Below are 14,533 nucleotides of genomic sequence, written 5' to 3'. Positions count from 1 at the left end.
CTGCAGGACAAGAAATACAGTACAGTAACCTTTACATCAAGGCTGCAATGTGTATGTGCTTATAGTGAGAAAGAGCAGGGGGTATAGCTCAGTGGTAGAGCATTCGACTGCAGATCGAGAGGTCCCTGGTTCAAATCCGGGTGCCCCCTATTACTTGCTTTTAATGTATAGCATCACTTTGCAGTCTATACCTTGTTTGGGACTCAAGTAATATAAAAACATACTCAAGTGGCAGTCAGGCAACAAAAAATGTTGAAATGTCAACTTAATACTTTACCTCAGGAAAGTACAGTATCAGTGGCAGGTTTTGACTGCTAATTTGATAGAGAATTATACAGGATAAAATCACTATACATGAAGGATGAATGCTTTATTCCTAACTAACTTTGATAAATAAGGGAGTATTGGGCATTAACATGGCAGAATTACAATTTTTTTTGGTGCAGCCATGTTTTGAACTCATACTGATTTTGCAATTAGTCCATAAGGCATACATGCATTCAGAACATCTGAGCCCACTGACCTAAAAATCAAATATTTGATTTTATTGCCAAAATGTATCTCAATCAGTTAGTTTTCAGAAATTATTAATATTGGTTTAGTGACAATTTGTATTTTAGTTCTCTTTGGCTTCCATAAAACAATGTAACAACTGGATTTCAATATATACTACTCTGACTAGCACGAACAATAGTGGAGCTTTAGGATGATCAAAGTTTCTTTTTAAACATGCTCACAGATTATACCTACAGTATGTAAACTCTCTATTTATGCCCTGACTAATAACTCCAAACCTTTACCATAAAGAAACAGACTCATCTTCACCTCCTGCAGGACAAGAAATACAGTACAGTAACCTTTACATCAAGGCTGCAATGTGTATGGTCTTATAGTTAGAAAGACCAGGGGGTATAAATCAGTTGTTGAGCATTTGAGTTCATGTCGAGAGGTCCCTGGTTCAAATCCAGGTGCCCCTATAATTTGCTTTTAATGTATAGCGTCCCTTTGCAGTCTATACCTTGTTTGGGACTCAAGTAATGTAAAAACATACTCAAGTGGCAGTCAGGCAACAAAAAATGTTGACATTTCAACTTAATACTTTACCTCAGGAAAGTACATTATCAGTGGCAGGTTTTTACAGCTACTTTTGATAGAGAATTATACAGCATAAAATAACTGTACATGAAGGATGAATGCTTTATTCCTAACTAACTTTGATAAATAAGGGAGTATTGGGCATTAACATGGCAGAAAATTATTTGGTACAGCCATGTTTTCAACTCCGACTGATTTTGCAATTAGTCCATAAGGCATACATGCATTCAGAACATCTGAGCCCACTGACCCAAAATTCAAATATTTTATTTTCTTAGCAAAAATGTACCATGAGAAAATAGTTTTCAGAAAATATTAATATTGGTTTGGTAACAATTTGTATTTTAGATCAGTTTTGCTTCAATAAAACAATGTCACAACTGGATTTCAATAAATCCTACTCTGACTAGCACTAACTATAGTGGAACTTTAGGATGAATAAAGTTTCTTTTTGAGTATGCTCACAGATTATACCTGCAGTATGTGAACTCTCTATTTATGCCCTGACTAATAACTCCAAAGCATTACCATACAGAAACAGACTCATCTTCACCTCCTGCAGGACAAGAAATACAGTACAGTAACCTTTACATCAAGGCTGCAATGTGTATGTGCTTATAGTGAGAAAGAGCAGGGGGTATAGCTCAGTGGTAGAGCATTCGACTGCAGATCGAGAGGCGCCAGGTTCAAATTCGGGTGCCCCCTATTACTTGCTTTTAATGTATAGCATCACTTTGCAGTCTATACCTCGTTTGGGACTCAAGTAATGTAAAAACATACTCAAGTGGCAGTCAGGCAACAAAAAATGTTGAAATGTCAACTTAATACTTTACCTCAGGAAAGTACAGTATCAGTGGCAGGTTTTGACTGCTAATTTGATTGAGAATTATACAGGATAAAATCACTATACATGAAGGATGAATGCTTTATTCCTAACTAACTTTGATAAATAAGGGAGTATTGGGCATTAACATGGCAGAATTACAATTTTTTTGGTGCAGCCATGTTTTGAACTCATACTGATTTTGCAATTAGTCCATAAGGCATACATGCATTCCGAACATCTGAGCCCACTGACCTAAAAATCAAATATTTGATTTTATTGCCAAAATGTATCTCAATCAGTTAGTTTTCAGAAATTATTAATATTGGTTTAGTGACAATTTGTATTTTAGTTCTCTTTGGCTTCCATAAAACAATGTCACAACTGGATTTCAATATATACTACTCTGACTAGCACGAACAATAGTGGAGCTTTAGGATGATCAAAGTTTCTTTTTAAACATGCTCACAGATTATACCTACAGTATGTAAACTCTCTATTTATGCCCTGACTAATAACTCCAAACCTTTACCATAAAGAAACAGACTCATCTTCACCTCCTGCAGGACAAGAAATACAGTACAGTAACCTTTACATCAAGGCTGCAATGTGTATGGTCTTAAAGTTAGAAAGACCAGGGGGTATAAATCAGTTGTTGAGCATTCGAGTTCATGTCGAGTGGTCCCTGGTTCAAATCCAGGTGCCCCTATAATTTGCTTTTAATGTATAGCGTCCCTTTGCAGTCTATACCTTGTTTGGGACTGAAGTAATGTAAAAACATACTCAAGTGGCAGTCAGGCAACAAAAAATGTTGACATTTCAACTTAATACTTTACCTCAGGAAAGTACATTATCAGTGGCAGGTTTTTACAGCTACTTTTGATAGAGAATTATACAGCATAAAATAACTGTACATGAAGGATGAATGCTTTATTCCTAACTAACTTTGATAAATAAGGGAGTATTGGGCATTAACATGGCAGAAAATTATTTGGTACAGCCATGTTTTCAACTCCGACTGATTTTGCAATTAGTCCATAAGGCATACATGCATTCAGAACATCTGAGCCCACTGACCCAAAATTCAAATATTTTATTTTATTAGCAAAAATTTACCATGATAAAAAAGTTTTCAGAAATTATTAATATTGGTTTGGTAACAATTTGTATTTTAGATCAGTTTTGCTTCAATAAAACAATGTAACAACTGGATTTCAATAAATCCTACTCTGACTAGCACTAACTATAGTGGAACTTTAGGATGATCAAAGTTTCTTTTTGAGTATGCTCACAGATTATACCTGCAGTATGTGAACTCTCTATTTATGCCCTGACTAATAACTCCAAAGCATTACCATAAAGAAACAGACTCATCTTCACCTCCTGCAGGTCAAGAAATACAGTACAGTAACCTTTACATCAAGGCTGCAATGTGTATGTGCTTAAAGTGAGAAAGAGCAGGGGGTATATCTCAATGGTAGAGCATTCGACTGCAGATCGAGAGGTCCCTGGTTCAAATTCGGGTGCCCCCTATTACTTGCTTTTAATGTATAGCATCACTTTGCAGTCTATACCTCGTTTGGGACTCAAGTAATGTAAAAACATACTCAAGTGGCAGTCAGGCAACAAAAAATGTTGAAATGTCAACTTAATACTTTACCTCAGGAAAGTACAGTATCAGTGGCAGGTTTTGACTGCTAATTTGATAGAGAATTATACAGGATAAAATCACTATACATGAAGGATGAATGCTTTATTCCTAACTAACTTTGATAAATAAGGGAGTATTGGGCATTAACATGGCAGAATTACAATTTTTTTGGTGCAGCCATGTTTTGAACTCATACTGATTTTGCAATTAGTCCATAAGGCATACATGCATTCAGAACATCTGAGCCCACTGACCTAAAAATCAAATATTTGATTTTATTGCCAAAATGTATCTCAATCAGTTAGTTTTCAGAAATTATTAATATTGGTTTAGTGACAATTTGTATTTTAGTTCTCTTTGGCTTCCATAAAACAATGTGACAACTGGATTTCAATATATACTACTCTGACTAGCACGAACAATAGTGGAGCTTTAGGATGATCAAAGTTTCTTTTTAAACATGCTCACAGATTATACCTACAGTATGTAAACTCTCTATTTATGCCCTGACTAATAACTCCAAACCTTTACCATAAAGAAACAGACTCATCTTCACCTCCTGCAGGACAAGAAATACAGTACAGTAACCTTTACATCAAGGCTGCAATGTGTATGGTCTTATAGTTAGAAAGACCAGGGGGTATAAATCAGTTGTTGAGCATTCGAGTTCATGTCGAGAGGTCCCTGGTTCAAATCCAGGTGCCCCTATAATTTGCTTTTAATGTATAGCGTCCCTTTGCAGTCTATACCTTGTTTGGGACTCAAGTAATGTAAAAACATACTCAAGTGGCAGTCAGGCAACAAAAAATGTTGACATTTCAACTTAATACTTTACCTCAGGAAAGTACATTATCAGTGGTAGGTTTTTACAGCTACTTTTGATAGAGAATTATACAGCATAAAATAACTGTACATGAAGGATGAATGCTTTATTCCTAACTAACTTTGATAAATAAGGGAGTATTGGGCATTAACATGGCAGAAAATTATTTGGTACAGCCATGTTTTCAACTCCGACTGATTTTGCAATTAGTCCATAAGGCATACATGCATTCAGAACATCTGAGCCCACTGACCCAAAATTCAAATATTTTATTTTATTAGCAAAAATTTACCATGATAAAAAAGTTTTCAGAAATTATTAATATTGGTTTGGTAACAATTTGTATTTTAGATCAGTTTTGCTTCAATAAAACAATGTAACAACTGGATTTCAATAAATCCTACTCTGACTAGCACTAACTATAGTGGAACTTTAGGATGATCAAAGTTTCTTTTTGAGTATGCTCACAGATTATACCTGCAGTATGTGAACTCTCTATTTATGCCCTGACTAATAACTCCAAAGCATTACCATAAAGAAACAGACTCATCTTCACCTCCTGCAGGACAAGAAATACAGTACAGCAACCTTTACATCAAGGCTGCAATGTGTATGTGCTTAAAGTGAGAAAGAGCAGGGGGTATATCTCAGTGGTAGAGCATTCGACTGCAGATCGAGAGGTCCCTGGTTCAAATTCGGGTGCCCCCTATTACTTGCTTTTAATGTATAGCATCACTTTGCAGTCTATACCTCGTTTGGGACTCAAGTAATGTAAAAACATACTCAAGTGGCAGTCAGGCATCAAAAAATGTTGAAATGTCAACTTAATACTTTACCTCAGGAAAGTACAGTATCAGTGGCAGGTTTTGACTGCTAATTTGATAGAGAATTATACAGGATAAAATCACTATACATGAAGGATGAATGCTTTATTCCTAACTAACTTTGATAAATAAGGGAGTATTGGGCATTAACATGGCAGAATTACAATTTTTTTGGTGCAGCCATGTTTTGAACTCATACTGATTTTGCAATTAGTCCATAAGGCATACATGCATTCAGAACATCTGAGCCCACTGACCTAAAAATCAAATATTTGATTTTATTGCCAAAATGTATCTCAATCAGTTAGTTTTCAGAAATTATTAATATTGGTTTAGTGACAATTTGTATTTTAGTTCTCTTTGGCTTCCATAAAACAATGTCACAACTGGATTTCAATATATACTACTCTGACTAGCACGAACAATAGTGGAGCTTTAGGATGATCAAAGTTTCTTTTTAAACATGCTCACAGATTATACCTACAGTATGTAAACTCTCTATTTATGCCCTGACTAATAACTCTAAACCTTTACCATAAAGAAACAGACTCATCTTCACCTCCTGCAGGACAAGAAATACAGTACAGTAACCTTTACATCAAGGCTGCAATGTGTATGGTCTTATAGTTAGAAAGACCAGGGGGTATAAATCAGTTGCTGAGCATTCGAGTGCATGTCAAGAGGTCCCTGGTTTAAATCCAGGTGCCCCCTATAATTTGCTTTTAATGTATAGCGTCCCTTTGCAGTCTATACCTCGTTTGGGACTCAAGTAATGTAAAAACATACTCAAGTGGCAGTCAGGCAACAAAAAATGTTGACATTTCAACTTAATACTTTACCTCAGGAAAGTACAGTATCAGGGGCATGTTTTTACAGCTACTTTTGATAGAGAATTATATAGCATAAAATAACTGTACATGAAGGATGAATGCTTTATTCCTAACTAACTTTGATAAATAGGGGAGTATTGGGCATTAACATGGCAGAATTCAAAATTATATGGTACAGCCATGTTTTCAACTCCGACTGATTTTGCAATTAGTCCATAAGGCATACATGCATTCAGAACATCTGTGCCCACTGACCCAAAATTCAAATATTTTATTTTCTTAGCAAAAATGTACCATTAGAAAATAGTTTTCAGAAAATATTAATATTGGTTTGGTAACAATTTGTATTTTAGATCAGTTTTGCTTCAATAAAACAATGTCACAACTGGATTTCAATAAATCCTACTCTGACAAGCACTAACTATAGTGGAACTTTAGGATGCATAAAGTTTCTTTTTGAGTATGCTCACAGATTATACCTGCAGTATGTGAGCTCTCTATTTATGCCCTGACTAATAACTCCAAAGCATTACCATACAGAAACAGACTCATCTTCACCTCCTGCAGGACAAGAAATACAGTACAGTAACCTTTACATCAAGGCTGCAATGTGTATGTGCTTATAGTGAGTAAGAGCAGGGGGTATAGCTCAGTGGTAGAGCATTCGACTGCAGATCGAGAGGCGCCTGGTTCAAATCCGTGTTATTACTTGCTTTTAATGTATAGCATCACTTTGCAGTCTATACCTCGTTTGGGACTCAAGTAATGTAAAAACATACTTAAGTGGCAGTCAGGCAACAAAAAATTTTGAAATGTCAACTTAATACTTTACCTCAGGAAAGTACAGTATCAGTGGCAGGTTTTGACTGCTAATTTGATAGAGAATTATACAGGATAAAATCACTATACATGAAGGATGAATGCTTTATTCCTAACTAACTTTGATAAATAAGGGAGTATTGGGCATTAACATGGCAGAATTACAATTTTTTTGGTGCAGCCATGTTTTGAACTCATACTGATTTTGCAATTAGTCCATAAGGCATACATGCATTCCGAACATCTGAGCCCACTGACCTAAAAATCAAATATTTGATTTTATTGCCAAAATGTATCTCAATCAGTTAGTTTTCAGAAATTATTAATATTGGTTTAGTGACAATTTGTATTTTAGTTCTCTTTGGCTTCCATAAAACAATGTCACAACTGGATTTCAATATATACTACTCTGACTACCACGAACAATAGTGGAGCTTTAGGATGATCAAAGTTTCTTTTTAAACATGCTCACAGATTATACCTACAGTATGTAATCTCTCTATTTATGCCCTGACTAATAACTCCAAACCTTTACCATAAAGAAACAGACTCATCTTCACCTCCTGCAGTATAAGAAATACAGTACAGTAACCTTTGCATCAAGGCTGCAATGTGTATGGTCTTATAGTTAGAAAGACCAGGGGGTATAAATCAGTTGTTGAGCATTCGAGTGCATGTCAAGAGGTCCCTGGTTCAAATCCAGGTGCCCCTATAATTTGCTTTTAATGTATAGCGTCCCTTTGCAGTCTATACCTTGTTTGGGACTCAAGTAATGTAAAAACATACTCAAGTGGCAGTCAGGCAACAAAAAATGTTGACATTTCAACTTAATACTTTACCTCAGGAAAGTACATTATCAGTGGCAGGTTTTTACAGCTACTTTTGATAGAGAATTATACAGCATAAAATAACTTTACATGAAGGATGAATGCTTTATTCCTAACTAACTCTGATAAATAAGGGAGTATTGGGCATTAACATGGCAGAAAATTATTTGGTACAGCCATGTTTTCAACTCCAACTGATTTTGCAATTAGTCCATAAGGCATACATGCATTCAGAACATCTGAGCCCACTGACCCAAAATTCAAATATTTTATTTTCTTAGCAAAAATGTACCATGATAAAATAGTTTTCAGAAATTATTAATATTGGTTTGGTAACAATTTGTATTTTAGATCAGTTTTGCTTCAATAAAACAATGTCACAACTGGATTTCAATAAATCCTACTCTGACTAGCACTAACTATAGTGGAACTTTAGGATGATCAAAGTTTCTTTTTGAGTATGCTCACAGATTATACCTGCAGTATGTGAACTTTCTATTTATGCCCTGACTAATAACTCCAAAGCATTACCATAAAGAAACAGACTCATCTTCACCTCCTGCAGGACAAGAAATACAGTACAGTAACCTTTACATCAAGGCTGCAATGTGTATGTGCTTATAGTGAGAAAGAGCAGGGGGTATAGCTCAGTGGTAGAGCATTCGACTGCAGATCGAGAGGTCCCTGGTTCAAATCCGGGTGCCCCCTATTACTTGCTTTTAATGTATAGCATCACTTTGCAGTCTATATCTTGTTTGGGACTCAAGTAATATAAAAACATACTCAAGTGGCAGTCAGGCAACAAAAAATGTTGAAATGTCAACTTAATACTTTACCTCAGGAAAGTACAGTATCAGTGGCAGGTTTTGACTGCTAATTTGATAGAGAATTATACAGGATAAAATCACTATACATGAAGGATGAATGCTTTATTCCTAACTAACTTTGATAAATAAGGGAGTATTGGGCATTAACATGGCAGAATTACAATTTTTTTGGTGCAGCCATGTTTTGAACTCATACTGATTTTGCAATTAGTCCATAAGGCATACATGCATTCAGAACATCTGAGCCCACTGACCTAAAAATCAAATATTTGATTTTATTGACAAAATGTATCTCAATCAGTTAGTTTTCAGAAATTATTAATATTGGTTTAGTGACAATTTGTATTTTAGTTCTCTTTGGCTTCCATAAAACAATGTCACAACTGGATTTCAATATATACTACTCTGACTAGCACGAACAATAGTGGAGCTTTAGGATGATCAAAGTTTCTTTTTAAACATGCTCACAGATTATACCTACAGTATGTAAACTCTCTATTTATGCCCTGACTAATAACTCCAAACCTTTACCATAAAGAAACAGACTCATCTTCACCTCCTGCAGGACAAGAAATACAGTACAGTAACCTTTACATCAAGGCTGCAATGTGTATGGTCTTATAGTTAGAAAGACCAGGGGGTATAAATCAGTTGTTGAGCATTCAAGTGCATGTCGAGAGGTCCCTGGTTCAAATCCAGGTGCCCCTATAATTTGCTTTTAATGTATAGCGTCCCTTTGCAGTCTATACCTTGTTTGGGACTCAAGTATTGTAAAAACATACTCAAGTGGCAGTCAGGCAACAAAAAATGTTGACATTTCAACTTAATACTTTACCTCAGGAAAGTACATTATCAGTGGCAGGTTTTTACAGCTACTTTTGATAGAGAATTATACAGCATAAAATAACTGTACATGAAGGATGAATGCTTTATTCCTAACTAACTTTGATAAATAAGGGAGTATTGGGCATTAACATGGCAGAAAATTATTTGGTACAGCCATGTTTTCAACTCCGACTGATTTTGCAATTAGTCCATAAGGCATACATGCATTCAGAACATCTGAGCCCACTGACCCAAAATTCAAATATTTTATTTTCTTAGCAAAAATGTACCATGATAAAATAGTTTTCAGAAATTATTAATATTGGTTTGGTAACAATTTGTATTTTAGATCAGTTTTGCTTCAATAAAACAATGTCACAACTGGATTTCAATAAATCCTACTCTGACTAGCACTAACTATAGTGGAACTTTAGGATGATCAAAGTTTCTTTTTGAGTATGCTCACAGATTATACCTGCAGTATGTGAACTCTCTATTTATGCCCTGACTAATAACTCCAAAGCATTACCATAAAGAAACAGACTCATCTTCACCTCCTGCAGGACAAGAAATACAGTACAGTAACCTTTACATCAAGGCTGCAATGTGTATGTGCTTATAGTGAGAAAGAGCAGGGGGTATAGCTCAGTGGTAGAGCATTCGACTGCAGATCGAGAGGTCCCTGGTTCAAATCCGGGTGCCCCCTATTACTTGCTTTTAATGTAAAGCATCACTTTGCAGTCTATACCATGTTTGGGACTCAAGTAATATAAAAACATACTCAAGTGGCAGTCAGGCAACAAAAAATTTTGAAATGTCAACTTAATACTTTACCTCAGGAAAGTACAGTATCAGTGGCAGGTTTTGACTGCTAATTTGATAGAGAATTATACAGGATAAAATCACTATACATGATGGATGAATGCTTTATTCCTAACTAACTTTGATAAATAAGGGAGTATTGGGCATTAACATGGCAGAATTACAATTTTTTTAGTGCAGCCATGTTTTGAACTCATACTGATTTTGCAATTAGTCCATAAGGCATACATACATTCAGAACATCTGAGCCCACTGACCTAAAAATCAAATATTTGATTTTATTGCCAAAATGTATCTCAATCAGTTAGTTTTCAGAAATTATTAATATTGGTTTAGTGACAATTTGTATTTTAGTTCTCTTTGGCTTCCATAAAACAATGTCACAACTGGATTTCAATATATACTACTCTGACTAGCACGAACAATAGTGGAGCTTTAGGATGATCAAAGTTTCTTTTTAAACATGCTCACAGATTATACCTACAGTATGTAAACTCTCTATTTATGCCCTGACTAATAACTCCAAACCTTTACCATAAAGAAACAGACTCATCTTCACCTCCTGCAGGACAAGAAATACAGTACAGTAACCTTTACATCAAGGCTGCAATGTGTATGGTCTTATAGTTAGAAAGACCAGGGGGTATAAATCAGTTGTTGAGCATTTGAGTGCATGTCGAGAGGTCCCTGGTTCAAATCCAGGTGCCCCTATAATTTGCTTTTAATGTATAGCGTCCCTTTGCAGTCTATACCTTGTTTGGGACTCAAGTAATGTAAAAACATACTCAAGTGGCAGTCAGGCAACAAAAAATGTTGACATTTCAACTTAATACTTTACCTCAGGAAAGTACAGTATCAGTGGCAGGTTTTTACAGCTACTTTTGATAGAGAATTATACAGCATAAAATAACTGTACATGAAGGATGAATGCTTTATTCCTAACTAACTTTGATAAATAAGGGAGTATTGGGCATTAACATGGCAGAAAATTATTTGGTACAGCCATGTTTTCAACTCCGACTGATTTTGCAATTAGTCCATAAGGCATACATGCATTCAGAACATCTGAGCCCACTGACCCAAAATTCAAATATTTTATTTTCTTAGCAAAAATGTACCATGATAAAATAGTTTTCAGAAATTATTAATATTGGTTTGGTAACAATTTGTATTTTAGATCAGTTTTGCTTCAATAAAACAATGTCACAACTGGATTTCAATAAATCCTACTCTGACTAGCACTAACTATAGTGGAACTTTAGGATGATCAAAGTTTCTTTTTGAGTATGCTCACAGATTATACCTGCAGTATGTGAACTCTCTATTTATGCCCTGACTAATAACTCCAAAGCATTACCATAAAGAAACAGACTCATCTTCACCTCCTGCAGGACAAGAAATACAGTACAGTAACCTTTACATCAAGGCTGCAATGTGTATGTGCTTATAGTGAGAAAGAGCAGGGGGTATAGCTCAGTGGTAGAGCATTCGACTTACAGATCGAGAGGTCCCTGGTTCAAATCCGGGTGCCCCCTATTATTTGCTTTTAATGTATAGCATCACTTTGCAGTCTATACCTTGTTTGGGACTCAAGTAATATAAAAACATACTCAAGTGGCAGTCAGGCAACAAAAAATGTTGAAATGTCAACTTAATACTTTACCTCAGGAAAGTACAGTATCAGTGGCAGGTTTTGACTGCTAATTTGATAGAGAATTATACAGGATAAAATCACTATACATGAAGGATGAATGCTTTATTCCTAACTAACTTTGATAAATAAGGGAGTATTGGGCATTAACATGGCAGAATTACAATTTTTTTGGTGCAGCCATGTTTTGAACTCTTACTGATTTTGCAATTAGTCCATAAGGCATACATGCATTCCGAAAATCTGAGCCCACTGACCTAAAAATCAAATATTTGATTTTATTGCCAAAATGTATCTCAATCAGTTAGTTTTCAGAAATTATTAATATTGGTTTAGTGACAATTTGTATTTTAGTTCTCTTTGGCTTCCATAAAACAATGTCACAACTGGATTTCAATATATACTACTCTGACTAGCACGAACAATAGTGGAGCTTTAGGATGATCAAAGTTTCTTTTTAAACATGCTCACAGATTATACCTACAGTATGTAAACTCTCTATTTATGCCCTGACTAATAACTCCAAACCTTTACCATAAAGAAACAGACTCATCTTCACCTCCTGCAGGACAAGAAATACAGTACAGTAACCTTTACATCAAGGCTGCAATGTGTATGGTCTTATAGTTAGAAAGACCAGGGGGTATAAATCAGTTGTTGAGCATTCGAGTGCATGTCGAGAGGTTCCTGGTTCAAATCCAGGTGCCCCTATAATTTGCTTTTAATGTATAGCGTCCCTTTGCAGTCTATACCTTGTTTGGGACTCAAGTAATGTAAAAACATACTCAAGTGGCAGTCAGGCAACAAAAAATGTTGACATTTCAACTTAATACTTTACCTCAGGAAAGTACATTATCAGTGGCAGGTTTTTACAGCTACTTTTGATAGAGAATTATACAGCATAAAATAACTGTACATGAAGGATGAATGCTTTATTCCTAACTAACTTTGATAAATAAGGGAGTATTGGGCATTAACATGGCAGAAAATTATTTGGTACAGCCATGTTTTCAACTCCGACTGATTTTGCAATTAGTCCATAAGGCATACATGCATTCAGAACATCTGAGCCCACTGACCCAAAATTCAAATATTTTATTTTCTTAGCAAAAATGTACCATGATAAAATAGTTTTCAGAAATTATTAATATTGGTTTGGTAACAATTTGTATTTTAGATCAGTTTTGCTTCAATAAAACAATGTCACAACTGGATTTCAATAAATTCTACTTTGACTAGCACTAACTATAGTGGAACTTTAGGATGATCAAAGTTTCTTTTTGAGTATGCTCACAGATTATACCTGCAGTATGTGAACTCTCTATTTATGCCCTGACTAATAACTCCAAAGCATTACCATAAAGAAACAGACTAATCTTCACCTCCTGCAGGACAAGAAATACAGTACAGTAACCTTTACATCAAGGCTGCAATGTGTATGTGCTTATAGTGGGAAAGAGCAGGGGGTATAGCTCAGTGGTAGAGCATTCGACTGCAGATCGAGAGGTCCCTGGTTCAAATCCGGGTGCCCCCTATTACTTGCTATTAATGTAAAGCATCACTTTGCAGTCTATACCATGTTTGGGACTCAAGTAATATAAAAACATACTCAAGTGGCAGTCAGGCAACAAAAAATGTTGAAATGTCAACTTAATACTTTACCTCAGGAAAGTACAGTATCAGTGGCAGGTTTTGACTGCTAATTTGATAGAGAATTATACAGGATAAAATCACTATACATGAAGGATGAATGCTTTATTCCTAACTAACTTTGATAAATAAGGGAGTATTGTTCATTAACATGGCAGAATTACAATTTTTTTGGTGCAGCCATGTTTTGAACTCATACTGATTTTGCAATTAGTCCATAAGGCATACATGCATTCAGAACATCTGAGCCCACTGACCTAAAAATCAAATATTTGATTTTATTGCCAAAATGTATCTCAATCACTTAGTTTTCAGAAATTATTAATATTGGTTTAGTGACAATTTGTATTTTAGTTCTCTTTGGCTTCCATAAAACAATGTCACAACTGGATTTCAATATATACTACTCTGACTAGCACGAACAATAGTGGAGCTTTAGGATGATCAAAGTTTCTTTTTAAACATGCTCACAGATTATACCTACAGTATGTAAACTCTCTATTTATGCCCTGACTAATAACTCCAAACCTTTACCATAAAGAAACAGACTCATCTTCACCTCCTGCAGGACAAGAAATACAGTACATCAAGGCTGCAATGTGTATGTGCTTATAGTGAGAAAGAGCAGGGGGTATAGCTCAGTGGTAGAGCATTCGACTGCAGATCGAGAGGTCCCTGGTTCAAATCCGGGTGCCCCCTATTACTTGCTATTAATGTAAAGCATTACTTTGCAGTCTATACCATGTTTGGGACTCAAGTAATATAAAAACATACTCAAGTGGCAGTCAGGCAACAAAAAATGTTGAAATGTCAACTTAATACTTTACCTCAGGAAAGTACAGTATCAGTGGCAGGTTTTGACTGCTAATTTGATAGAGAATTATACAGGATAAAATCACTATACATGAAGGATGAATGCTTTATTCCTAACTAACTTTGATAAATAAGGGAGTATTGGGCATTAACATGGCAGAATTACAATTTTTTTGGTGCAGCCATGTTTTGAACTCATACTGATTTTGCAATTAGTCCATAAGGCATACATGCATTCAGAACATCTGAGCCC

General features: G+C 35.5%; 9 non-coding genes across 9 annotated transcripts; all 9 read left to right on the top strand.

Annotated features, from left to right (window-relative positions):
• Positions 1 to 77: 77 nt before the first annotated feature.
• On the top strand, positions 78 to 149 carry TRNAC-GCA (transfer RNA cysteine (anticodon GCA)). The gene has a single exon. It is a non-coding gene; the product is annotated as a tRNA-Cys (tRNA).
• Positions 150 to 1,728: 1,579 nt separating this feature from the next.
• TRNAC-GCA (transfer RNA cysteine (anticodon GCA)) lies at positions 1,729 to 1,800 on the top strand. The gene has a single exon. It is a non-coding gene; the product is annotated as a tRNA-Cys (tRNA).
• Positions 1,801 to 3,378: 1,578 nt separating this feature from the next.
• On the top strand, positions 3,379 to 3,450 carry TRNAC-GCA (transfer RNA cysteine (anticodon GCA)). Its single transcript has one exon. It is a non-coding gene; the product is annotated as a tRNA-Cys (tRNA).
• Positions 3,451 to 5,028: 1,578 nt separating this feature from the next.
• TRNAC-GCA (transfer RNA cysteine (anticodon GCA)) lies at positions 5,029 to 5,100 on the top strand. The gene has a single exon. It is a non-coding gene; the product is annotated as a tRNA-Cys (tRNA).
• A 3,228-nt stretch (positions 5,101 to 8,328) lies between these two features.
• TRNAC-GCA (transfer RNA cysteine (anticodon GCA)) lies at positions 8,329 to 8,400 on the top strand. Its single transcript has one exon. It is a non-coding gene; the product is annotated as a tRNA-Cys (tRNA).
• Positions 8,401 to 9,978: 1,578 nt separating this feature from the next.
• Positions 9,979 to 10,050, top strand: TRNAC-GCA (transfer RNA cysteine (anticodon GCA)). Its single transcript has one exon. It is a non-coding gene; the product is annotated as a tRNA-Cys (tRNA).
• A 1,578-nt stretch (positions 10,051 to 11,628) lies between these two features.
• On the top strand, positions 11,629 to 11,701 carry TRNAV-UAC (transfer RNA valine (anticodon UAC)). The gene has a single exon. It is a non-coding gene; the product is annotated as a tRNA-Val (tRNA).
• A 1,578-nt stretch (positions 11,702 to 13,279) lies between these two features.
• TRNAC-GCA (transfer RNA cysteine (anticodon GCA)) lies at positions 13,280 to 13,351 on the top strand. The gene has a single exon. It is a non-coding gene; the product is annotated as a tRNA-Cys (tRNA).
• A 743-nt stretch (positions 13,352 to 14,094) lies between these two features.
• TRNAC-GCA (transfer RNA cysteine (anticodon GCA)) lies at positions 14,095 to 14,166 on the top strand. The gene has a single exon. It is a non-coding gene; the product is annotated as a tRNA-Cys (tRNA).
• The last annotated feature ends 367 nt before the right edge of the window (positions 14,167 to 14,533 follow it).

Source organism: Pseudophryne corroboree, chromosome 1, assembly GCF_028390025.1.
Source record: "Pseudophryne corroboree isolate aPseCor3 chromosome 1, aPseCor3.hap2, whole genome shotgun sequence".
Lineage (NCBI taxonomy): Eukaryota > Metazoa > Chordata > Amphibia > Anura > Myobatrachidae > Pseudophryne > Pseudophryne corroboree.
The sequence above is the reverse complement of the archived record's forward strand: the minus strand, read 5'-3'. Positions and strand labels throughout refer to the sequence as shown.